Consider the following 26,523-nt stretch of genomic DNA (forward strand, 5'->3'; position numbering starts at 1 on the left):
TAACCAGGGGCTAAACCAGAACGGAAGAGGCAAAAATAGATCTGAACCTGGCAGTGAAGTACAGCAAAACTTTAAAATGTAAACCCTCCTCTTTTCACCTGCGACATCAAGGTCTTCAATAAGTTTCCTGCCTCAATTGATTTAGCAGCAGGCCTATAGGATTTCATCTATATGTGATGGTTTGACGACAGGTGAAAACATCTGGATCGTCCATGATTTGCAGTGTTTGATGGTTAAATGCTAACGGAAAGGAAACATACATTAAGCACCGAATAATACTAAGCCAACACAAAGTCCTTGGGGAGGGAAATGTGTCACACTTTTTCACTCTATTTAGCCATTTTTTGGTGGACTATTAACATATTTATCACACAAATAAAGTCAAGTCAAGTCAAGGTTTTTTCACATCAGATTTATTTTTATTTTTATTTTTATTTTTTTTGCTTTTTAAATTATTGTTTATTTAGGGCATAAAATCAATAAAGGATATTTAAAATAGCTAGGGGTACAGATTAATGAATGAACTGCAGTCATACATGAAATCATACATGAGGGAGAAAACGAACTAAAGAAAGAAAGAAAGAAAGAAAGAAAGAAAGGAGAAAAGCGCGTTTGGCTACGAGGACTTTATTCAAACTGAATTCGTTAACTGAATCGAAGCGTTTTGTGTTCCGGGTTTGAAAAATACCTCCAGAAAACACTTATATTTATCACAAAAATGAGTACTCCATAGTGGTAGAGGTACAGTATATCATATAAGGGCCTATACTTTACTTTGGAATTGCTAAAATAGCAGGATACAGATGCTTAAAAAAAGAAAAGCAAACAACAGAAAAACAAACAAAAGGCAGCTAAGCCGGGGTTTCTGCAGGAAACATCAAGTCGAATTAATAACTTTGAAAGCTTTCTTTTCTCTTTTAGTGCTGCGTTCATGTTTTAGAAGGTGATGATGTCATCAAGTCAGTAGGAGTAGGTACCAATACTATGGGCTCTATGCACAGTGACCCCACGTGATTTCCGCCTGGACAGTAAACCAGACGCTGTCCTTCCTGTCCGTTATCGCTTCCCATCAAAAATGAGCAGGTCCCACAGAAATGAAGCAATAGTTTAATTAAAGGACAGTGAGTAAAAGTTAAGATGTGACGGAGCAGGTTAGAAAATATTACGTGAGACGTAACGACTTCACTGGAGGAAACTCCGTGTTCATAACGGTGGATGTTTTTGTCTTGAGGCTAATGCGGCAACAAAATAAAGAGTAAATCTAGCACAAGGTTTTGAACGAGCCTGCGCAAAACAGAATCGTCCTGTTAGTAGTTTAAATAATATTTACTTGTTTACATGTTATATTATAATTTTTTAACGCTAGCCTTTAGCTCTAAGATAAAAGCTCCGCCCCTTACGAGCGCTGGCGTTTCCTTCGGGACTGGATTCACAGTGAACATGATGTTTGTAACACATTTCTGTGACTCCATCAGTAACTCGTTGTCCTTAACCAGATCCTGAGCTTCTCTTTATTTGTGTGTGACCTGCTAGTTGTGAATGTAAACGACCAGCGACAGGATGTCCAGCGTCTGGCGGACTGTCCAGGAAGACGTCACGTGGGGAAACTATATAGCCAAACACGGTCCCCGAAAGAAATCTCAAAAGACAAGATTGACAATCATTGTTCATCAATATTTGGTAGTGAATGAAAAAAAAACAAAAAAAAACGCCATGTTATTTTCATGGCTGAAAGTCCTTTCCACTGGCCGAAAACATGTTTTTGAATATTTCACAGCAGATTGTCCAGTAGAAGTGAAAAACCAACATTACTTAGCATAGTTAGCATTAGCAAAGATACAGACGGCATCTTTAGAGATGAAAAAAAGAAAGAATTCTCAGATTTCTCCTCCATTACTTTAACAAATGCTGAATTATGAATATATGTTTCTACTAAATAAAGACACAGAAAGATGGAGAGGAGCAAAGTGGTTCAACAGCCCATAAAGCTATGACAATACTAGCCAGGAAGCTACGTTAGCTTCATGCTAATATGCCAACGTTTCCCAACGAGTGCTGTTTTTCGCTTCTACTTAACAATGTGCTTTGAAAAAACATCCATATGGACCCGATTATGGCCTGACTTTATTAGTGTGTGATAAATATGTTCATAGTCTGCCAGAAAATGGTTAAAAATGTAGGTTTTCTTGTAGCATAAAGCTAACGTTGGCTTCCTGGTTAGTATTCTACGTTTTTAAAGTATTTATGGGCTGTTGAACCACTTTGCTCCTCTCCATGTCTCTATATCTTTATTTGGTAGTATTGGGTATTCAACTAATTTTTGTCATTTTTTTTTGTCATTTTTTGTCACATTTTTGTCATTTTTTCGTCAATTTTTTATCCAATTTTTGTCATTTTTCTGTCATTTTTTGGTCAGATTTTTGTCAAATTTTTATCCAATTTTTTGTCATTTTTTGTCACATTTCTGTCATTTTTTGGTCACATTTTTATCACATTTTTGTAATTTTATTTGTCACATTTTGGTCATTTTTTTGGTCAAATCTTTGCCATTTTTTCGACAATTTTTTGTCAATTTCTTGTGACATTTTTGTGACATTTTTGCCACTTTTTCATCAATTTTTGGTCACTTTTTTTGTCAATGTTTTCTCACTTTTTTGTCACATTTCCATCATTGTTTTCGTCTCAGTTTTGTTGCTATTTTCACAGCTTTTTTCCAGAAGCTTTTGGACTGGGGTAAAGCCAAACTGGAGAAAATGTGCTCAGTTCAGGTGGGAGTTAAGGGGTTAAAGTAATGGTGGTCATCAAGCTTATAGTATTTGTACATTAAGAATCATTAAACGTCACTCGCTCCTTCCTAAACCGGGACTTCCTCGGATCGATCCTTTGTTTGTCGCCGTCGTAGCTGAGGCCCGGGTGAACCGTCACACCGGGGGGGGGGATCTGACTCTAAAGAAACACATTCTAATATATATATTTTTTTGATGTGCACGGATTTGCCAGGATGAGATAGAGGCGTGAAGTTGAAATGAAGGGGATTTGCATGGTAGGTAGAGCTGAGTGACAGGTGTGGAGTGGGTTTCCGTGCGGGGCGGGGGTAATCATACGTCCCCCGGGAGCTCATCATATGCTTTCTATCCATAATACAAGAGCCCTATAGCTTTCAACGAGGTATACGTGTCAGCTTGATTTCAGGGCAGGCTGTTTCTCATCTGTGTGCAGGAGAACTGTTCACTGGAGACACTGCAGGAGAAAATGCCAGGTTTTGATCTAGTTTGGTCTTTTAACATACAGTGTGAATCCCTGATCTTCACAATAACATGTTTCATTATTGCACTGATTCAATGTTTCTCCATAGATTTATTTGGGAAGTTGAAATTTCAAGGGTAATTTTCTCACATTGGTGCGACAATATCTCTGCGAGTCGCTCCTACAGACTGGACTTGACCATATTTTGGAGATATTTTCAGAGGGATTTTTTTATGTAGAATTCCTAACCTTATTTATTGAGTTTTGAATTTCAGGCTTTTCAGGCTTCTCTGAGGTTCATTACTAACTACCGTAAATTCTCTAATACTGGCCTGTGTTCCATTAGCGGCCCAGTCTCTATCAGTGGCCAGGTTTGCGGCTGGCGGAGGCAAATTAAAGCCGGTCTCTAAAACAGGCCGGGGCTTTTATTAGAAACTATAGCGGTAGAAATATTCCCCATGTTTGGAATTTGTCTAATACTGGTGTAAATGAAAACTCACGTGCAGGAAGTAACAAACTGAACCCGGGCCGATGGGGACGCTGCGGAGGAGCTGATCCGAGCGTAACTTTGACACAGATTTAGCCACTTTTCAAACCTCCTGTGACGATATTTGGAAACAGGGAAAGCAACAAATGTTTATAAAGTCTCCATCGCGTCTTCAAAGCACGTCCAGCTGCTCCGTGTGCAGGTCAGTCCCACGCCTCAAAATAACTCCTCCCATCAGCGCGAGCCTCTCGTCTTCTCTCGGGTCAGTCTCATGATCGATCACAAACACAAACGCTCCGTCTAAACTCGCCTTTTACACGAGATAGCAACAAATAATCCGGTCCGCGGTAAAAACGAAACAGAAACCTGCAGTGACACTGATGTCAAAGCTCCGCTAACAGCAACGAAACACTTCCTGTTGTCCCGACAAAATAAAAGGCGTCAATGTTCCAGCCGCTGGGAGAGGGTTTGAAATGTTAATTAATAAATGAACCTAATATTTTAGGTGCAAATGGACACAAATCTCGTTTTTCTTCGTTTTCCTGGTCGTCCGTTTTGCTCAAATAGAAATAAAGGCCTGTCTCTAATTGTGGCCTGGTTCCAATAAAGGCCTGGTCCTAGATGCCCTTGAGTAAATAAAGGCCCCGGTCAATATTAGAGCATTTACGGTATACGGCCTTGACCCATCGCTGTGAGCTGTATTCTGAAGTGGGACGGCCTTCTTTATAGCTTTATACTTCTCAATAACTTTATCCAGGACCTGTGTAGTGTGTTCTTGGACTTCATGATGCTTCTGCTCCACAATAGTCTCTTCACAGACCTCTGAGACCATCACAGAGCATCTGTATATGAACTAACATTAGATTACACACAGGTAGACTCTCTGTAGTCATTGGGTCAACATGTGATCATTCAGAAATCATCAGGAAACTTCTGATGGCAATTGGTTGCACTAAAAGGAAAGGAGGCCTTTATGTTTGTTACTTCCGGGTTCGCAGATGTGTGAGATACTACACAAAAACTCTAATACTACAATCAATATTTCTGAAACTCAACAGAGAGTTACTGAACAGATTTATTTATCAGGCCCATTAGCCAAACATGCTGAACAAACTGCTATAAAAGTAATATTTACCAAAATCGGTACATCCAGGTTAGCGGAGATAAATGCTAACGGCTACGCTAACCCCGGAAGTAGTGACTTTAGTAAATATTACTTTTTTAACAGTAGGTGCGGCATTTTTGTCTAATGAGTCTGAGATATAAGTATGTTCAGTAACTCTCTGTTGAGTTTCAGAAATATTGACTGTGGTATTAAAGAGTTATTAATGTTTTTTTTCTCGCATATTAGCCGGTATGCTAGCACCCGGAAGAGGAAGTCGTGACGTCACACTTAACAAATGTATACATATGCACATCCTTTTCAGTTTTTTATGTATAAAAAAAATTCATATCACTTCACGATTGTGTCTTTCACATAAATTTTCAATTATATATATTTATGTTTATAGTCCATAGTATGGCAAAATGTCAAAGTTAAAGGGGGGCCCATACTTTTGCATACTACTGTTGTTGGATTTTGGTCTCAATGTTGGAAAAAGTGGACAGAAAGTCAAAATATAAGTAATCTTTATGTATTTATTGCTTTGCTCTCCTTCTATTTAGCATTTTTATTTAAAGATCTAGCCCTACTTTTACATTTCCCAAACAATAAATGACCGAATATTGATTAAGTTGAGTTTTAGTTTCACGTACAATTGTAAATCGTGTCCCAACATCTGCATTCGTAGCTAAATCTCCCAAAGTGCATTAATATGACCTATTTTAGCGACACGGCGTCAAATTCCCAAAGATGTGATGAATTATAAACACAGTCGGATCCGCTGACAGCGCTGACGGCTGTAGATCAAACTTCTTTGACTGAAAAAAACCTCTCAAGCTCTTTCTTCCCGCCTCCTCCATCCAAACATGTCATGAAGCTTTCAAAATTATAATCTTTTGACTCGCCATCCGTCTCTCTCTCACTTTGTTTTTTTTTAGTTTTGACATGTGCTACTTCAAACGTAAATGTGTTATTTCTGAGTGAAAACATGCAAATAGCATCGTAAATAAACGGCCATGCTAATTTCTGCATGTAGCGCTTTGAAAAGGAGCCGTTTCCTCGTGTCTCGGGCAGATTCTGACTCGTTTTGATCTGAGAGACTGAAGTTTTCACGTCGCTGCAGAGCTGGAGGTTTAAGTTGGAAGTTATGAGTGAGTTTGTGCGAGCGAGACCAGGTAAAGTGTTGTTGTTGTAGTGTTTGACAGCATCAGTTTCTCCCATCAAACCAAAACTGTGACTTACAAGAGAGAGGAGGAGAGAGGAGAGAGATGGCGAAGAGGGGAGGAGAGGAGGAGGAGAGAGAAGGAGAGAGGAGGAGAGAAAGAGAGAGGAGGAGATGAAGAGAGAGGAGGAGGAGAGAGGAGGAAGAGAGAGGAGGAGAGAGGAGGAAAGAGGAGAAGAGAGAGGAGAAGAGAGAGGAAGAGAGAGGAGGAGAGAGGAGGAGAGAGATGGAGAGGAGAAGAGAGAGGAGAAGAGAGGAAGAGAGAGGAGGGGAGAGGAGGAGAGAGGAGAGAAGAGAGGAGAGAGATGGAGAGAAGGAGAAGAGAGAGGAGTTGAGAGGAGAGAGGATTAGAGAGAAGAGAGGAAAAGAGGAGGAGAGAGAAGAGAGAGGAGGAGAGAGATGGAGAGGAGAAGAGAGGGAGAGGAAAAGAGGAGGAGAGAAGAGAGAGGAGAAAGGAGAAGAGAGGAGAAGAGAGGAGAGGAGGAGAGATGGAGAGATGGAGAGAGGAGGAGAAGAGGAGAGAGAAGAGAGAGGAGAGAGAGGAGGAGAAGAGAGATGGAGAGGAGGAGAGAAGAGAGGAGGAGAGAGAAGAGAGAGGAGGAGGAGAGAGGAAGAGAGGCAGAGAGAGGAGGAGAGAGGAAGAGAGAGAAGAGAGAGGAGGAGGAGAGAGGAAGAGAGGCAGAGAGAGGAGGAGAGAGGAAGAGAGAGGAGAAGAGAGAGGAGAAGAGAGAGGAAGAGGAGAGAGGAGAAGAGAGGAGGAGAGAGGAGGAGAGGCAGAGAGAGGATTAGAGAGGAGAAGAGAGAGGAGGAGAGAGGAGGAGGAGGAGAGAGGAGGAGAGGCAGAGAGAGGAGAGAGGATTAGAGAGGATTAGAGAGGAGAAGAGAGAGGAAGAGAGAGGAGGAGGAGAAGAGAGAGAAGAGAGGAGGAGAGGAAGGTGCGTGCACACCAAACGCGGTTCTCTCGGCCGGGCCAGTTACTCCTGTGTGTTGTTAATGTAAGTGCGGGCGATTAGTGGGCGTGGCTGCAGGTGCGTCAGAGAGCTGTCAATCAGCGATAACGAGCACCACCTGTTCAGAGGCAGGAGGAGGAAAACACACTCAGGAATTATTTATTGATAATCTGAATTTGGAGCAACAGAACCACCTCTTCACCTCGAGTAAAACGGAAACGCCGTCTGAAAAGAGGACGTTTTTTATTTTATTTTGTGGATTGAAATGCCTTTCCCGAGCGCAGGCATTTGGAACAGGCGCTGGATTATTACATGTTTTAAAGAGGATTTTATCGTGACACGCTCGCTGGACAGACAGGTACCACACACTCGAACAAATTGAGAATTATTGAAATTATATAAAATGTAGGCTTGTTAAACTATTCCACTGTCAACAACAAGCGCCCGTCGTCTGTTCGTAGCTCACCGTTCCTCCGCCGACCCCTTTTCCGTTGCTTTTTGTATGTTTTTAGGTGGTTTATTTGTTAGTTTTTGTTCTAACCTTCATCTACCTGAGCCTTTCTCGTGAGGGAATATAATAAGTAAGGATTATTAGACGGTTATAATGCTTTATAACCGTCTAATGCACGGCTCCGAGTTGTTTAATCCGCTTATACCGCTTATACCACCAAGTTTTTTTCATTTACTAAACTCACTAAATATGCCAGACTACCGGGACTGTTTTATGTGGGTTATTATTAAAGGCCCGTGAATAGTGCCTTAACCGTTTTCAATAGAAATGAAAGCTCATATTTTATTAACAATAGGCTAACCAAGCTGCTCACTCTCCTCTACTTCACATTTATAGTTTTGTTTTGGCCAAAAATGTTGAAATTAACCACAAAATCCATCTCATTTGTTCCTGTCAGTGGTCATTTTCACAACATATTTTATTTTAGTTTTAGTCTTAGCGTTTTGACTAAAATGTAATTCAATTTTAGTCGAGTTTTAGTCGACTAAAATTGCATGTCAATTTAGTTTAAGACTAATTTAGTCAACTTTGCATTTAGAATATTCATTATAATCATGTTTAATCAAGGTCTTGGACTTCATGGAGCTGCTTCCATATGAATAAAGCTCTGACCTGTTTTATTTGGCAGAGAATTTACATGATATGAGGCAAGTTTGGATGATTTTAGTCTCTTCTTTTCATTTTTATTTTGTCTTATTTTAGTCGACTCAAATATCTGGACATTATAGTCGTAGTTTTAGTCTCATGAGAAACTTTTCATTTAGTTTTAGTCCAATTTTACTCGTCAAAAATATCACTTTGACTAAAATTAAGACTAAAATTAACACTGGTTCCTGTCAGTCACTAATTAAGTGTTTATCTGATTCAGCTGTGTTTATACGTTGCTATGGTGATGCCCACAGCGGAGTGATATCCCTGTGATTCAGTATTCACCCAGACCGTGGTACAAAGTGAGATAACTGATGTCTGTCCCGCAGAACTCTCTGGACTACGACGTTCCTCCAGGCCCCCCCAGACCCACTCGCCTGGACCCCGGCAGCAGCAGCAGCCTCTCCGGTGAGCCTCCTCCTCCTCTCTCCGTTTGTTTAGCCTCAGAATCAACATTTGGCTGGAGTCGAGTTATCCGCCTCTGTTTGAACATCCGAAGCCTGTTTGAACGTTTGTGGAAGAGCTTTGACTTTGGGTTAAAGGGTCAACATGGCGGTTTAGACCCAGTTTTCTCTTGGTTTATTTCTTATAGAATAATCCTCATTTCCTTCTGTCCCTGCTTTAATCCCGGTTTAGTCCAGAGTCTGGTACATTTTTTGCCGATACCGGTACTTTAACGATACTTGGTTTACGATTCCTTTACTACAGTTTGTGTCAACGATAACCAGAACACAGGTTAATAATGTGAATGTATTACTTTGCCTTTCCATGTCATTGCTTTTGGATTTGTATCGTTTGTTTGAGGTGAAACAACCAAGAAACTTCAGACTTTCCAGATTTTATCCTATTTTGATTTTTTCCCCTAATTTTTCCACCCAATTTTCTTTCTTTTTCACTTTTTTTCTTCTTTTTTTGTTTTCTTTCTCTAAATTTCCCCCAATTTTTCTACCTTTTTTTTCCCTTCAAATTTGCCCAAAATGTTACCAGTTTTTACCATGTTTTTTCCTTGAAATTTCCCCCCTTTTTTTCTCTCCAAATTTCCCCCAATTCTTCACTTGTTTTTCCAGAATTTTTCCACTTTTTTTCAACATTTTTTTCTGTTCTCTTTCTCTAAAGTTACCACAATTTTTCTACGTTTTATTATATATTTTTTTCAATTTGAAATGTTCTAATTCCCACCCATTTTTTCCAAAATTTCCCAAAATTTCCCCACTTGTTTTTCCCCATTTTTTCTAAAAAAAACAATTCTGTTTCTTTCTCTAAATTCTCCCAATTTTTCCACTTTTTCCCCCAATTTTTGTAAATTTCCCCAGTTTATACCATGTTTTTTCCTTGAAATTTCCCCACCATTTGTTTTTCCAAACTTTTTCCACTTTTTATCCAATTTTTTTTTGTTTTCTTTCTCTAAAGTTACCCCAATGTTTCTACGTTTTTATTATATATATTTTTTTTTCAATTTTGTTGAACATTTTATGTTTTTTCCCTGAAATTTTCTTATTTCCCCCCTATTTTTTCCAAAACATTTTTCCACTTTTTTTTCCAACATTTTTCTTAAAAAAAATCATTTTTCTTTCTCTAAATTCTCCCAATTTTTTCCACTTTTACCCCCAATTTTTGTAAGTTATTTTTATTTTTTTATTTTTTTTATTTCGCCCCAAATTTCCCCAGTTTTTTCCCCTGAAATTTCCCCCCATTTTTCCACTTTTCTTACTTTTTTTCCCTACATTTTCCTCCTTTATTCTCAATCTTTTTTTAACTGAATTTTGATGACCAACAACATCAAAACTTATATGTAAAGATTTTCTTTTCTGTACCTGCTTTTTTTGTTTTTCTCGATACCAAACTGGTTTTGTGTAACGGTGTCCAGCCTTAGTCCAGAGTAATCCTGGTTTAGACCTGCACTTCAGTTTTGGTTTAGTCCTGGTTTAATCCAGATTCAGTCTGTGATATTGTCTGATTTTAGACCTCGTTTTCTCCTGGTTTAATCCTGGCAATAGAAGAGTTGAGAAAAGTGTCAGTATTTGAGCTCAGAGCTGCCTTAAACATAAAAAGTGCATCATCAATGACAAGAAACTAACAAAAATGCGTCTAAATAACCTATTAAAACAGAAATGAGACCCACCCAGAGCCTAACTACGCCGGGTCTTCCCATTTTAATAAGTAAAATCTCTGAAAGTGTGAATAAGCCGCCGATATCATCACAATAAACAGACTTCTAAGAGCGACAGTCTTGCATGTGTTTGTGTACTGTGTGCCACTTTGACGAGAAAAAGGAAAAAAATAAAGCCAAAGCCTATTTTAAATTCATTTCCCCCCCCAGACGAGTCGCCCCCTGGGAAGAGAGCGAGCGCTGCCTTTGTAAAACTGTCAGCGCCGCTCCTTTAAGTTTATACGACGCCCGACAAAGTAGAACTGGAGTGTTTGTGGTTTATGGAGATTTAAAACTCAAGGATTCGCCGGGTTTTGTTCTCGGATGTCGTCTGTCGAGGATGCGTTTTCAAGCTCATTTTCATGTTTAAAGGTAATGATTTTAGGATTAGCCAAAGGTTTAGGCCAAATGTTAGTGTGTAGAGCGCGGGATTGATCTTAATATAAAGCGTTGTTAACCTTTTTAAAGCAGAACTAAGTAACGTGTTTACCTTAATAAATACTTTTCGTAGTCCCTGTGGGGGGAATACAGGTGTTTATGGGACGATTGGAGGGTCTTTCATCGCCCCCTGGTGTCTCTGGACAGAAAACCACGCTTGCAACTTGACCGGAGCCGCCAAAACACTCGAATAGAATCACGAAGAAGAAGCTAACAGGCTAACGGTGGGCTAGCGCCACTTAAACAGTATTTACAGCCAAGTTTGAGTGAAAAAAAATGATCTCCATTGTGTAATTGGATGAACAATATCCCTCTGTCCCTTTGTCTTTCCTGTCAGCGTAGTATTTACTCTCACGGACAATTAATAAGTTAGAAAAACGCAAAGCTACGACACCTGTAGTACACCAGAGTTACTTAGTTCTGCTTTCACAAACTTGTTTCTGAGGGGCATTAAAAGTCATCGAATGAATCATTAAAAAGCATTAACATCTCTACCTGGCATTACACATACATTTCTTGTAAAATTATGACATTGTTCAAAGGTTTTTACTGTATTAGTTCATTGAAAATAGAGGCCGACCGATGTGGGTGCTTCTAAGGCCGATGCCGATATGCTCGGCCGATATTTTTGGCAGATTTTTCCAAATGTCGGGTCTGTAATCCTATAAAAGCAAATACTTGTCCGATTTTGTCTTATTACTTTAGCTGATCCAATCATAGTTTCTGTCCCAGCTTTGATTATCGTTAGCATTAGCATACTGTTATTAGCCGTGGCATTTTGCACGGGGATCAAAAACACAATAGTGGAGGTTAAAACTAAGTCAGAGATTGAATTCTCCAGATTCTGAGCTTCAAAATGACCTGCAGTATGTCCATATTGACTGAGGTGAAACTTTAAGCTAATCATTTTTCATTGCGATGTTTCTCACCTCCCCTGAGGCCTGGGGAGTTGTGGGTGGACTCACTTTAAAGGAATAGGCCACCGTTTTTACATACTGAGATATGTTCTTACCTTAGCTTTGACGAGTTCTTTAGGACCTGTCTGATCTTCCCCCGTGCCTTCAGTCACGTAAACACAGCGCAGACGGCGTTAGCATTTAGCCTCTCCCTCTCTCCTCTATAGCTCCAAAACAGGTCAAGACAGAAGCTACCAAGCTCTTCCACGTTTTCCCTATTTAAATATGGTTACGTGAAGTGTTCCACTACAAAGTATAATTACACAAAATTAAACAATGTGGATTTTCTCAGTGGATAAAAAAGGGTACTGTATTGTAATGCGTAATAATACCAGGAGTACTTCGGCATCCGCACAGTAAAGTGAAATAAAGTGAAGGCCTAGAGAGTTGTGGGAGGACTCACTTTAAAGCCATGACTTTGCTCTTTCCAACTCAAAAAACGGGACGTCTCTGTAATTTTCGGTCCCGGAAAAAACGGCTTTTTTCGGCGCTAGATCAGCCGATATTGTAAAATCGTCCTGATATATCGGTCGGCCTGTCGACGACCAACAAAAGCACCTTTTAAAATGTTGCTTATTCCATATATTAAATGTTTTGTATCTTTTTCCAGCATTGACCAACGGCGGCGGCTACAGTCACTACGGCAACAGTCACCAGGACGACTTGGATGACAGCTTCCCCCCGCCCCCTTCGCCCGGCGCCGTGGAGGAGATGAACAGAGACCTGCCATTAACGCCCCCGCACTACAGGTACCTGAAAAACATGCACCAAACTCACCCTTTGCCACACCAGTCTTAACATATAGATAATAGTTTTATAAGCAGCTTTTTAATATCTGTACAAGCATATTATTCATGGCCTATTAATTATTAATGCTTATTAATGCCTTGTTAATACTTAATTAGCACACCTTAACGGTCCTATATCCTGCAAAATCAACTTTTTGGAGCTTTTACCGTGTTGTTCATGTTGTTATGATATTCACTCATCAAAAACAGTGTTTTTTGGTCTCATTCATGCAGTTCTAGGCAATCCTCCTGAATCCTGTGTGTATGTGTTAGCGTGTGTGTTAGCGTGTGTGTTAGCGTGTGTGTTAGCGTGTGTGTTAGCGTGTGTCAACTCCGTATACCGTAAATTCTCTAATACTGGCCTGTATTCCATTCGCGGCCGGGTCTCTGACAGAGGCCGGGTTCGCGGCTGGCGGAGGCAAATTAAAGCCGGTCTCTAAACCAGGCCGGGGCTTTTATTAGAAACTAGCGGTAGAAATATTCCCCATGTTTGGAATTTGTCTCATACTGGTATAAATGAAAAGTAAACAAACGGGAACCCGGGCCGATGGGGACGCTGTGGAGGAGCTGATCCGAGCGTAACTTTGACACAGATTTAGCCACTTTTCAAACCTCCTGTGACTATATACGAATGTCGTGTGACCCTCCAGGGTTTTAATAAAGTCACCATCGCGTCTTCAAAGCACGTCCAGCTGCTCCGTGTGCAGGTCAGTCCCGCCTCAAAATAACTCCTCCCATCAGCGCGAGCGTCTCGTCTTCTCTCGGGTCAGTCTCATGATCGATCACAAACACAAACGCTCCGTCTAAACTCGCCTTTTACACAAGATAACAACAAATAATCCGGTCCGCGGTAAAAACGAAACAGAAACCTGCAGTGACACTGATGTCAAAGCTCCGCTAACAGCAACGAAACACTTCCTGTTGTCCCGACAAAATAAAAGGCGTCAATGTTCCAGCCGCTGGGAGAGGGTTTGAAATGTTCATTCATAAATGAACCTAATATTTTAGGAGCAAATGGACACAAATCTCGTTTTTCTTCATTTTCCTGGTCGTCCGTTTTGCTCAAATAGAAATAAAGGCCTGTCTCTAATTGTGGCCTGGTTCCAATAAAGGCCTGGTCCGAGATGCCCTTGAGTAAATAAAGGCCCCGGCCTTTATTAGAGCATTTACGGTAACTGCATCCGGAAGTAACTCCACTTGTTGCTGTGGTATTTTAACTTTTACGACAGTAAAGTTGTATGAGCGCTTCAGTTAACTACGCCCCCTTTCTCCGAGGCGTTGTGTCTTCCGGGTTTGAAAAATACCTTGAGAAAATACTTATATTCATCACAAAAATGAGTACTCCATAGTGGAGTACAGTATATCATATAAGGGCCTATACTTTACTTTGGAATGGCTAAAATAGCAGGATGCAGCTCCTTTAATATAAAGGTGTTACAAAAACCTTTAACTAACTTATTTCCACGGGGAATTAAAGGTCATTTAATGAATTGTGTCCACCATCAAGGCCTTAAAAGTCATTAAAAAGCACAAAATCCATATATTTGTGGGATACTTGCCCTACACTCAGCGCTCTGCTAACCCGTGATAATTGACAGTCATTACGATTGCCATTATAGCTAACATTAGCGCGTTCAGACATGTGATTTATTGGAGCCGTATCGTCTAATTGCGGCGGCGTATTTGCGTTTAGCTCCAGTAATTACAGTTCAGAGCGGTCACGTATGAGCGAACATGGGATGGAAAAATATAGAGAATATCAGTGAGAACATGTGAAGAGCATTGTATTGGTTGGATTGTATAATTGTAAAAATAAATTGTGTAATAAAATGTTTATATTCACGTTTTGATGCTGTTGGTCGTCAAGATTCAAAAGAAATAAGGGAGAATGTTTAGAAAAAGTGGGAAAATATTTTGGGGAAAAAGTGGGAAAATGGGGGACATTTTGGAAAAATGTAGGAAAAAATTGAAAAAAGCGTTTTTTTTTTGTTTTTTTTTTAAAGCAGAGAAAAAAATGTGAAAAAATATGGAAAAAAAATTGCAAAAAAGAGTGGCAAAAAATTGGTAAATTTGGGGCAAAATTGGGGAATATGGGCGAAATTCAGGGGAAAAATTTAGAAAAAAATATGGGACATTTTTGGGGAAAAAACATGAGAAAACTGGTTAAAAATAAAATAAAAAAAAGTGCTTTTTCTGCCCTTTTGTAGTAAAGGAAGGTTCTTTCAATTCAAGCAAATGATACACAAGCAAAATAAATTAAATGGAAGGAAAAGGAATAAATTAACATCTGTTTCTGTATGACAAATAAATTAGTATAGGTATCAAAAAAAGTAGCGTTCATGTATCAGTATCTCAATCCAAGTATCGTTAAAGTGATAGTCTGAAAGTTTAAATGTTCTACAAATTTGATAAAATGAGCAAAATCGCCCCCCTGGTCTTGCATTTTCATATAAAGTAAATATATATGTTTATAGTCCCTCCTCCCCAGATCTCAGCAACTAATCAGAGTCTATCATCCTCCCACACTGACCAATGAGACAAGCTTTTCCTGTGATCCAGCCTGTCAGGTCCAATCAGGAGGGAGGGGGAGGAGCTTGATCGTTTACTTCTGCAAAATGCGGACAGCAGGAACAGAACTTTCAAAACTAAGAAGGGCTTTCTGGTTAACCTCTTAACTCCCACCTGAACATGTTTTCTCCAGTTCTCCAAATCAAAGCACAAAAGTAACAAAAGAGCAAAAAAAATGACAATAATCCAGCAAAAATCCAGCAAAAAAGTGACAAAAATCCAGCAAAAAAGTCGCAAAAATCCAGCAAAAAAAAAGACAAAAATCCAAAAAAAAGAGACAAAAATCCAGCAAAAAAAAAGACAAATATCCAGCAAAAAAAAGACAAAAAAAGACAAAAATCCAGCAAAAAAGTGACAAAAATCCAGCAAAAAAAAAGACAAAAATCCAAAAAAAAAGACAAAAATCCAACAAAAAAAGATAAAAATCCAACAAAAAAAAAGACAAAAATCCAACAAAAAAGGACAAAAATCCAACAAAAAAAAAGACAAAAATCCAGCAAAAAAAGTGACAAAAATGCATTAAAAAAGGTAACAAAAGTGCCATAAAAAAGTGACAAAAACACATGGGAAACAAAAAGTGACAATGACAAAGGGGAGATAATGCATTTGGTTTTGGTGGGTGGTAAGAGGTTAAAGAGGGGTTTGATTGTAGAGATGAAATGTGAACAGACCATCACTTTAAAGCAGATGTTTGGAAAAAAACGTACCAGGCCCTAACCTTAACATGTGCTTGATTTCGTCTGGTGGAAAATAAACTCCACATTTTCCCCCAAACATTCCTCCTGCTTTGGTTAAACTTGTGCAGGAGAACAATGGTGCCCCAGTTCTGTCTCAATCCCACACATCGCTGCTTTAAATGTTCCTCCTGTATAACCGTGCACTCTTTGCCCGTCTGTTTTCTAAAGCTTCAATACGCTTATCCCATTTGTTTCGTGTGGTCCTCCATCTAAACCAGTTTTTTTTTTTACAAAGACACTGCTCTATTGTTTTAAAGCCAAGCGCCGCCGTCTGTGGCGAGGAAATCGAATGATGCGGCGCCGGGTGCGAACGGAGAGAATCGCATTTGTTTGGCTGATGTAACTCACGGGGGATTTTTTTATATCCGCCGTCTTTGATCGCTTTGCGTTGCCAATTGTTTTGTTTTAAAGAGAGACGAAAATGAAGCAAGACGTAGCCGGGATTAGGTCAGGACTGATCTGGACTGGGCCGGGTTCAGGAGGAGGAAACAGGACTGGGTTTAAGAAGTGATAATAAGCAGAAGGCCCATCTCGACTGCATGGGTCGTGGGCGATAGTGGACCATAGTGGACCATAGTGGACCATAGTGGACCATAGTGGACCATAGAGGACCATAGTGGAGTGGACCATTTGTTTATTTGTTTATTAATGGATCCCCATTAGTCTTTACCATGCAATAGTAAAGACTATTCTTCCTGGGGTCCATGAAATGCTACATTTAAAATATAGATAAAGACGGCATCTCGTCATAGAAGGGGGCGTGGCTTCGCCGAGGGGGAAAATAGAATCTTTAGAGAAACACAATGTTTCTGGTGGAATATCAACTTATTTATCACATAAATAAAGTCAAGTGTAAATCGGGCCCATATGGATATTTTCTCAGCAGATTGTTCAGTAGAAGTGAAAAAACGGCAGTTGTAACAAGCGCTAGCTAACCGTTAGCATTAGCCCGATGCTAACATGTAGCATCAAGTCAGCATTCTCCGTTATTCATGTATTTATGGGATGTTGAACCACTTTTCTCCTCCCCATGTCTTTGTATCATCATTTAGTAGAAACTATGTTCATATTTCAGCGTTTGTTACAGTAGTTTTTGAATAATTAGAGAAAATTTACATATTTTCAAAAAAATTTCCCCCTTAACTGTTTTCAAAAATGACCATATATGGGCGATTCCGGAGATGCCGTCTGTATCTATTGCAAAACATCATTAAAATCCTTAAAAATCCCGATTCTGAACACCACAAGAACATGCTAATACAATATTACAATACACCTAATCTGGGAGATTATTGTTCACTACATTATATCCCATGATTTAGGACGTGTTTTTTTTTTACCATTCTTTTAAAACAGCTTTTGAACACTAAGGCTGTTAAAGAATAAGGGAGCTTGTTCCACAGAAACATCGCTCTGTACAGAACACTTCTCTCATTTGTCCTCGGCTGTGGACGTGTAAAATGACACCGTGAAGCCTGACGAGTATTTAAACTGTGCCTTTCACTGGTCGGCCGTAGTACAGACCAGACGGAGAACAGACCTAAGGGTTTTTGAAGAGCGTAAACATTTTTGCAGAACAATATAAGACTGCAGGCCACTCTTTCCTCTACTTTAAACCAGGATAGCCTATCGTGCATGACACTGACCCTGGCCCTGAATGGGCATCGCAGTGCGAGACGAGCTGCTCTGTTCTCGATTCATTGTAATTTTATAAGGTCCTTTTTAGAAGCACTTGACCAGATAATGGAGCAGTAGTTAAGATGTGAGAGTGCAAAAGACTGAAGAACCAACTCGGTAACTGGAATAGTTAATATATACTCACATCTTCTTATATTAGAGACGGCTCTACTCCTTTTTGCGAAAGTGTTTTTAATATGTGGTGACCAAGATAAGGTTGAGTCAATAGTGACTCCCAATAACCATAATGGACCATAGTGGACCATAGTGGAGGGACCATGGCGGGCTATAGTGGACTATAGCGGACCATGGTCCACTCTTCTATGGACACCTGTAGTGGACTACAGGGGACTGCAGTGGACCAGAGTGGACCAGAGTGGACTAGAGTGGACTATAGCGGTCCATAGCAAACAGGGGACTTACTCGAATGGTAGTTTATTTGCAAAAAAGTGAAGAAAATGCATTTCCCATGTCAATCTAAGGAGAAACTTTGAATCAGTGCGATATTTAAAGAAGTTATAGTGAAAATCAGGAACTTGTTTCTGGATGAACGTCTGTATATTAAGCAGAAAACTGGCCCTAAACCTGACAATTGAATCCGGCCTGAGCTCGGACTAAACCTTTTGTGTCATTTGCTTTGTTTTTAGTGAGTTCTCGAAGCCTCCGTTCTACAATGAGGGGAATCTGAAGGAGAACTACAGAGCCTCCAAAAGCATGGACCTGGGTAAGTTCATTCAGGCCTTTTCCTAGTTTGCATGTTTTCAACCTGAACCAAATAGATAGATAAATTTATAAATCAGTGCAGCCCTTTTTTCTTAAAGATTACAAATGTACTCTCAGTATATCATTAGGGTATCGCACGTTTTTTTCAATACCGATACCCGAACGATACTTTTTCCGATACCTACAGCAGTTGGTCATCAAGATTTAAAAGAAATAAGGGAGAACCTTTAGAAAAAGTGGGGAAAGTATGGGAATAATAAGTGGGAAAATTGGGATCAATTTAGGAAAAATGTAGGAAAAAATCGGAAAAAAAAATAATTGAGAAAAAAGGGACAATTTGGTTTTTTTTTTTTGTTGTTGTTTTTTTTAAAGCGGAGAAAAAATGTGAAAAAATATGGAAAAAATTGCAAAAAAGAGTGGCAATAAATGGGTAAATTTTGGGCAAAATTGGGGAATATGGCCGAAATTCAGGGGAAAAATTTAGAAAAATAAATAAAAATGAAATTTAAAAAACAGACTTAAAGTGCTTTTTCTGCCCTTTTGTAGTAAAGATGTACTAAAATATGTGCAATAATGTGAGATCTGAAAATTTACAATATGGGGTTCATCTCCAGTGTAAAGAAATGTGTGGGAATAATATTGAAAAAAATATTGAGACAAAATGGGAGGAAATAGTGAAAAACTAGCGATAAGAATTAGCAAAAAATAGAGAGAAAAAGAGAAAAATTGGGGCAAAAAATGGGAAAAAATTATGAAAAAAATAATTATAAATGGGAAAAAATGTGGAATAATTTGGGTGAAAATAGGGAAAATATTAGTAATAAAAATTAGTGGGAAAAAAAGGAAAACCATACCGCATCAGACCCAGTATCTGCAGTCGTGTCCTGTTTATGAGCCTAGTCTTATGACCAGAGGAGAGAGAAGGAGCATAGATCGAACATAGATCTTTATATTTCTTCTCATATTCCAGCTGTAAACACAAACTCGCTTCAGTAAATGTGTTTCCTTGCCTGGCCTGTCCTCGCACACGTCCCGAACTCCCCCCGCAGACCGCGATCACACGACTCTTATCTCCGCCTTTGTTGTGACGCGGCGGCCATTTTGCCCAGTCCGCAGGGAGGCCACCTTTGACCCCGTAAACCCGGGGGCCTCCTCCAGACTGGATCAGCGCCGCGCCTCTGTGTGTGCGCCTCACCCGAGAGAATAAAGGCTTCCTCCGATCTTCATCTCGCGGCGCGCGGCCAAAGGAAACGGCGAGCGCGATTTCCTTGGTATTAACCCGGACTAACCCGCTGTCTGTCGGCGCTGGCTGTTTCAGGAAGATATTTTATTGTCCGGGGATTCTCCACGTCGGCTTGGACGTATTACAATGTAGAGATTAGTCTTGTGGGTGTTTTTGAGGAGGAATTTGGCTGAAAAGAAGGAGAAACAGAATAGTATTTCAATATTGTTGTAAAAGAGAAGTTGCATTTTAGTGTTTTTGCTTTAGTTTGAACACAATACACAAGTTAATAGTATTTCCTCAGTGTTCATACATGTGAGCCACACACGTGCCGACAATTCCCCCCCCAAAATTGCAAAAAAGTTATGAGAACGTGACCAAAAAGCAGCAAAAAGTGACAACAAACCAGGGGAAAAAAGGGACAAAAGTGTTAAGAAGACTCAACCAAAATTTGAGAACAATCGGACAAAAACGTGGCAAAAACATGACAAAAAAGCAATGAAAAAGTGACCACAATCCGACAAAAAAGCGACAAAAAACTGATAAAAACGTGCCCACAATTAGACAAACAACAACGTTAAGAAAACATGATAAAAACATTATAAAAAGACAACGAAAAAAAGCAATGAAAAAGCAACAAAAAGTGACCACGATTCGACAAAAAAGGGAGAAAACTCGACAAAAACTTAATGCCAATAAAGATGAGTTTAGTAAATAATTGGCTGCACCTTTGAGTTGAGTGGAAATGAAAGGAGAACAACAAGAAACATGTGTTATAATACAAATATAATGAAAAACACCTAAAGTACATCCTTAAAGTGCAGATAAAATACAGTAATACCGCAAAATAGAACTGACTTGAGGCTTGGAAAACTAGATTTAAGCTGATATACATGCCTTTCAATGTGACTTTTGTTATGGCGGCCATTTTGAACACCGAAGTAGAATTATGCAGTTCTACAACAAGTAACAATATCTCTACTCAGGATAATTTGATGCACACCTAATCATTGCTCAAGAAGATAAGAGTAAAACACGGTCCCAGAGATGCACGTTTATGTGTAGAAATCAGTAAGTTTAAGATGTTAGCATGCTACCGGTTAGCATTTAGCTTCAACAGCTCAGCCCCGGAGAAAGTCACGCTCCAAGCCTTGGATACGACATGTGACAGAGGTCAGAGCTGAGCCTGTTACTGTAGTATTTCCTCAGTGTTCATACATGTGAGCCGCACTTGTGTTTATTGTGTTGACAGTTGCTATCCGGTAGCATGCTAACACCTTGAGCAGCTTGAACACTGACTCAGACTGAGACTCTGTTGACATGACAAGCTATAACAAAATAAAAAAGAGACAAAAACACACCAAAAAATGTACTAATATTTCTTAGTTCTTGATGGGACTTGAGCAAAAAACAAAGACATCACCGGATATTTATTTACTCAAGAATTGGCTCAGAGTGATTTCTAAGACACTGTTCTTTCACTGGGTTGTATTAAATAATGACCATGAATGTCAAAAGCATTATTTTTTTATTCCAACGCACTTAATGTATATGTATTGCTAGCATTCAAATGGAAAGTGCTAAAAGAATATCAATACATGATAAACCAATGCAGTTCAAAGTTCTATATGCAGCTTAAGTCCTCTCTCCGGTGAGCGTTTCCCGAGCGGAGATTTTCCGAAGCTCAGAGTCAACAGACTATTTGCGGAGGCGCCGCGGGTCAATAACAGAGCGCTCCTTTCTGTCAGGAGGAGTTTCTCCAAATCCGACCGGTGGATCACCTTGAGAAAGATGTTTTATGGAGGCAAATATAGCACTAAAGTAAGGCTGAAGCTGGACAGATGTGTGATTGTCAATAGAGCCGTCATTTATAAACCTGACTTTTGCCCCTGTGGCTCATGAGAAACACCCATGAATAAATCTGTGCTGCTGCTTATCTGAAGAAAACGAATAACTGAACCCACACATTGTCTCCTGTTTGGCTTTACCCAATCGAAAAGCTTTTAAAAAAAAAAAAAATATCAAAATGGCGACACAAAAAAGAACATGCCAGCAAAACAAAACGTGATGAAATGACAGAAACGTGACAAAAACGTGGTGAAAACTCAACAAAAAACTGATAAAAACTTGCTGACAATTCCCTATAAAAGTGACGAAAATCGGACAAAAAAGCAACAAAAAGTGACAAGAATTCTACAAAACAGTGCCAAAAACATTGCGAAAACACTACAAAAAAGTGATAAAAATGTGCCCACAATAAGACAAAAAAGTGACGACAAAGTGATAAAAATGTGCCGACAATTCACCCCAATATTGCAAAAAAAAGTTCCGAAAACATGACAAAAAAGCAATAAAAAGTGACAACAATTCGACAAAAAAGTGACAGAAACGTTAAGGAAAACTCAACCAAAACTTGAGGACAATTAGACAAAAATGTGGCGAAAACGCGACAAAAAAGTGACAGAAAAACCAACAAAAACACAACAAATATGCCTCAAAAATGTGACAAAGCTTTGAAGACCTTAGCTTTCAAATGAGACGACATTACACTATTGCTCTCCAGTCGGGAAGCTTTTAGATTTGGGTAAAGCTGGAGAAAATGTGCTCAGTTCAGGTAGGGGTCAATGAGATCCACAAATCCCATTATTTATCTATGGTCATTGAAAAAAACACACAAAATGCCTTATTTTTGCATCAAAACTCAAAATAAATGAAAACTTGTAATACATTTCCTCTCTCGTATTCATGTCAGTGACCCACAGCAGAAGTTTCGAAGTGATATCTTTTAATTTGATTTTTTTTCTCCCATTCACCTTCAGCGTCTCGCCTCCTGAAGCCGCCGCCATTTTCCCTTCTCCTTCCCCTCCTCCGTCCTCGAGGAAAACTGACCTCGTGAAAAGTGTAAAGAGTTATTTAAGAGAAATTGCAGCGTAATAAAAACCTATTACTGTTTCCCATGATGCATTGCGTTCCCCCCCTCTCTACCTAGATTAGATAGTGCTCTCTTGTATTGGTTTTTCCTATTGTCGGCTAAAATACCCCCGCTCTCCTCAGTCACTCCTCACTTTTTCATTTCCTCTTTCTGCCGGACACGTTATTATTGTTAAAATTACACATTCTTCAGGTTATAAATGCGTGTTTACTGTTTACCTGCCGCCAGACAGAATATTTATTTCCCAGCAGTGGAGTACAATTAGTTTGGTCCCTGTTTGTGATTTACTGTGACACTATCGCTCCCTGGAAGTTGTGAAATGTGTCGGCATTGCACTTTCAATGTCGTCAACGTATTTCTGAATAATCTTTATTGATTAGAGTTTTGGCCGGGTGTTGAATATTGAATTCTTTCTTGAGTGTCTAACTAGCATAAAAAACAATAATGTATAAGCTATGGGCTAATGAAAGTGTAAAGGGTTATTACTTACCCACATTATTTAGATGCATTAGTGATTTTTAAAGAAAAAATCCCTAATTTCCCATAGTTGTTTGTGACGCAACAAATTGCACTTTTTTAATTGTTTTTTTTCCTACGCACATTCTCTTTAAGGAATAAATCAGCCCTGTGCTCTGAGTAAAGCGCCCCCTGCTGCCACAGTTCAACACTTACATGATTTTAGAGTTTAAAAGTGTCATATACAAGTTTATAGACAAGACATTTTTAAAAATCAGCTCAAAATATCAGCCCAAAAATCGGTATCTGTCTTAGAAAAACCCATATCGAGCCAATGGCAGTACATATTCATTCATTTACTGTATTCACATGTACTTTATTTAGATGCCGCACTTAAATAAACCTCGTATTTTTTGTGTCTTCCAGTGGCGGATGAGGGCAACATCAGATCGCTGGTCAGACCCCAGAAAGGTGAGTGGTTTTGTGCTTATTCCTGAAAGCTAAAATGGATTGATTACATTTCGCTATGTCGCTGAATCACATGCCGGTGCGGATTTTAATTTAGTTTAAACTGTTCCCAAACCAAACCCAGGACTGAATCTCACCTCCTCAGTCAGACTCCTCCCACAGCTTGAGAAAAGTGTGCCTCGTTTTAAGAAACTGTTCACGACCGGAGCGTTTCTTTTATGTGTGAACAAACGCGGTGGATGTTTTAAAACCACCTGCTCCTCTGTGCGGCGCAGTGCAGTCTGCAGAATACTAATGAAGTGACCTGGAGTCCTGCAAAGAGCTCACATCAGCTGCTTTCCTGTCACCAGTGTTCAATAGTAAGGCTTTAAAGTGGCCATATCGGGAAAAATCTACTCATTTGGAGCCTTAAACATTGTTACAACAGTTTTCTTGTCCCAAACTCAAACCTGGAGGATAATCCTTTTGACTTTTTGCTTGATGATTAGATTTAGCAGCATTTTCAAAGGCGTGTTCATGATGGTGCCATGGATCGGGCACGTCGTTAGCTGAAATTGAAAGCTTGTCAGTATTTCCTATTCCCCATTGTGCTTGTGAGAGCTAATTAAAATCTCCAGACGGCTTCACTGAACTTGCTTTGTTTCCTTTCATTTCCTATGGGGATTGGCTTAGTGAATAATCACATGTTCTTGGGTTATTGTTAATGTCTCTGCAATGGCTTTTTCTAAGGCTGATAATGATGTGCTCGGCCGATATTTTTGACCGATATTCTTGGCCGATTTTTCCAAATGTCTGATCTATAATCCTGTAAAAAACATTTGGCCACTCCAGCAGAGGCCGATTTTATTTTGGTGATTCAATCATAGTTTCTGTCCCAGCTTTGATTAGCTACCGTTAGCATTAGCATGCTGTTGCTAGCCACGGCATTTAGCGCGACGATCACACACACATATATTCTGAATACTTTTAGAATACGTTCACAGGTGGCGCAGCGGTTAGCGCTCACCTCTCACAGCTGGAAGGTCCCGGGTTCGATTCCCACCTGGCCTTTCTGTGTGGAGTTTGCATGTTCTCCCCGTGTAGGTTTTCTCCGGGTACTCCGGTTTCCCCTACCACTAAAACATGTACAATAGTTACCCCTCTAGGGTCAGGACTCCCCTGAAAAAAGAGATTTTTTAGTCTCAGTGGGACTTTCCCGGTTAAATAAAGGTCAATTTATTTATAAATATGGTGTATGGTTACAAAAATAAAGACTATGATTATTGAAACACCTGTTGAACTCCCTTACCATTAATTAGGAACTCTAACTCTTGGCCCCTTTTCTCCTATGTGTTAACATGGGACTGGAGAAGTCCCATGGAAGTCCAGATAAAATCAGTCACTACATGAAAACAAAGCCGTTTTCAGACCGCACAGAGAAACGCTGCAGTGTCGACATGTTGGTGCAAAGGAACATCGGACATTTTACACAAATCAATCGACTAAACATCAGATTTGAACGGAGAATAAGAAGTGTCTGTACAACAGAAGTGCCGGGGGAGGGGGCGGGGCGGAATCAGGTGAATAAACTGTGGCATAAGTCGTTTTAAATCTTTGTTTTATATTAGGAGGAAAAACAGGTCCGCATTAAAAGTTCTTTCTTTATAATGTTGTGTAACATGGAGCTAGAATGTAATGACTGATACTGGGTCGTTTTCCCTTGATATTTGGAAAGTAACTGTAATTCTAAATACACTCAAATGAAAGTGTAGCTTTACCAGAACACAGTTACTCAAATTAGTTTTTTAAATACGTATTCTCAATACATGTATTTAGTTACTCCCCAACACTGACTGAGATTTAGTTGGTGAAGCTTGTGTTCCAATGCAAGGAAGTCCATCACTTTCAGTACCAGAGATGCAGGCTTTTTTCAGGCTAGATATTGTAAAATCCCCACATTTCGACCCTCTACTTGACCTCTTTCAACCATGAGATGAATATGGGAGGTTTGTGAATCCAGGCACTTCCAAATAATGATCAGGGAAAGCATTTTCTCTTCCAAATCTGTGTCTCTCCCATTGCTCCGACTCCCATTATGATATACAGTATATTTGACTATTCATCATCTACCAGGAAAGCACTTTGTCCACCTCTGAATAAGTCAAAAGCCTGATCTCTCCACCGTAAACGCTCCACAAACCCCTCTCTCTTCAAAACTACAGCGGTGTCATTTTATTTCCTAAACGCAGCCGGGGGAAACCGAGGACGGTGGCGCGATGGCGGTGAATACAAAACACGATCGATCAGCCTTTACAATAAGACATGTCCATGCGCTGCCCCCTCCCACTGTCCCCCCCCCCACCCTTCCTCTCAAACGCCTTTATAATGAACAAAGCTTTCATTCGTCCCGTGTGTGTCTTGTTTTCCCTCCTCTTTCTGCTTCTGGACGTCTCCTCTAATGCGTATCGACAGGGCTGGGGCGGGCGGAGCACTTTTGCTGACACAGTGCGTTTTGCCCCATCTCCTCCCCCCCCCCCCCTCCTTCCTCCTCCCCGTGCTCCTAAATGGCCTCAGTCTTTCTTTATGGGCTTTGACATATTTCATTACGGGGATGGTCTTAAGAGGCCGCTGGCTTTAATCTGGCTAAAAACCTCTTGGCTTCCTTCTTTTATCTCCGTCACGTTTGCTGGCGCACACTTCCACTTCTTGTAATCTTAACTTTTCCATTCAGCGCGCTCCGCCGTGAAGATGGGCCTATTTTTAGCCGTTCTCCAACACTTTTGTTTGCAACTTTTACCCAGGAGGAAGTAGGGATGCACCGATACCACATACTCGTACTCATTCATGAGGTCCCGATACCAGAAACCAATACCATTTGACGTGCGGCCGGCGCAGCTACGAGGCGCAGCTCTCAGCTGAGGAGAGAAGAAGCAACAAACTGGAGAATTGTTTAGTGTAAATACAATAATCCACATAGAGCTGACTTTATTACAGACTGCGCTCTCTAAACCAGAGTCTGAGCTGGATTTAACCAGAGCTTAATGTTGTTAGAGCTGCAGCGTCTGCAGTGTTTACAACATACAGGCTAACGTTGCTAACTCGTGGCTAACAGTTTTGGCCATTCTGACGCCGTTTTATGCCCAGGGGTTTATTCTTCTGAAAAACTAACCCAGCGACTAAAAAGTCCTCAGAAAATCCAAATTAAAGACATACAGCATGTTTATATTGAGGGAAAATGAGCTGCAGCAGAACAATGAAAACGCT

At 40.0% G+C, this 26,523-nt stretch overlaps 1 long non-coding RNA gene across 1 annotated transcript; it reads left to right on the forward strand.

Moving 5' to 3' along the window:
• Window positions 1-12,371: 12,371 nt before the first annotated feature.
• Window positions 12,372-23,283, forward strand: LOC306982793. Its single transcript, XR_013794231.1, has 3 exons — window positions 12,372-12,458; window positions 18,127-18,203; window positions 23,239-23,283. It is a non-coding gene; the product is annotated as an uncharacterized lncRNA (long non-coding RNA).
• The last annotated feature ends 3,240 nt before the right edge of the window (window positions 23,284-26,523 follow it).

This window comes from Gobius niger (assembly GCF_951799975.1).
Source record: "Gobius niger genome assembly, contig: SCAFFOLD_163, whole genome shotgun sequence".
NCBI classification, from domain to species: Eukaryota; Metazoa; Chordata; class Actinopteri; order Gobiiformes; family Gobiidae; genus Gobius; species Gobius niger.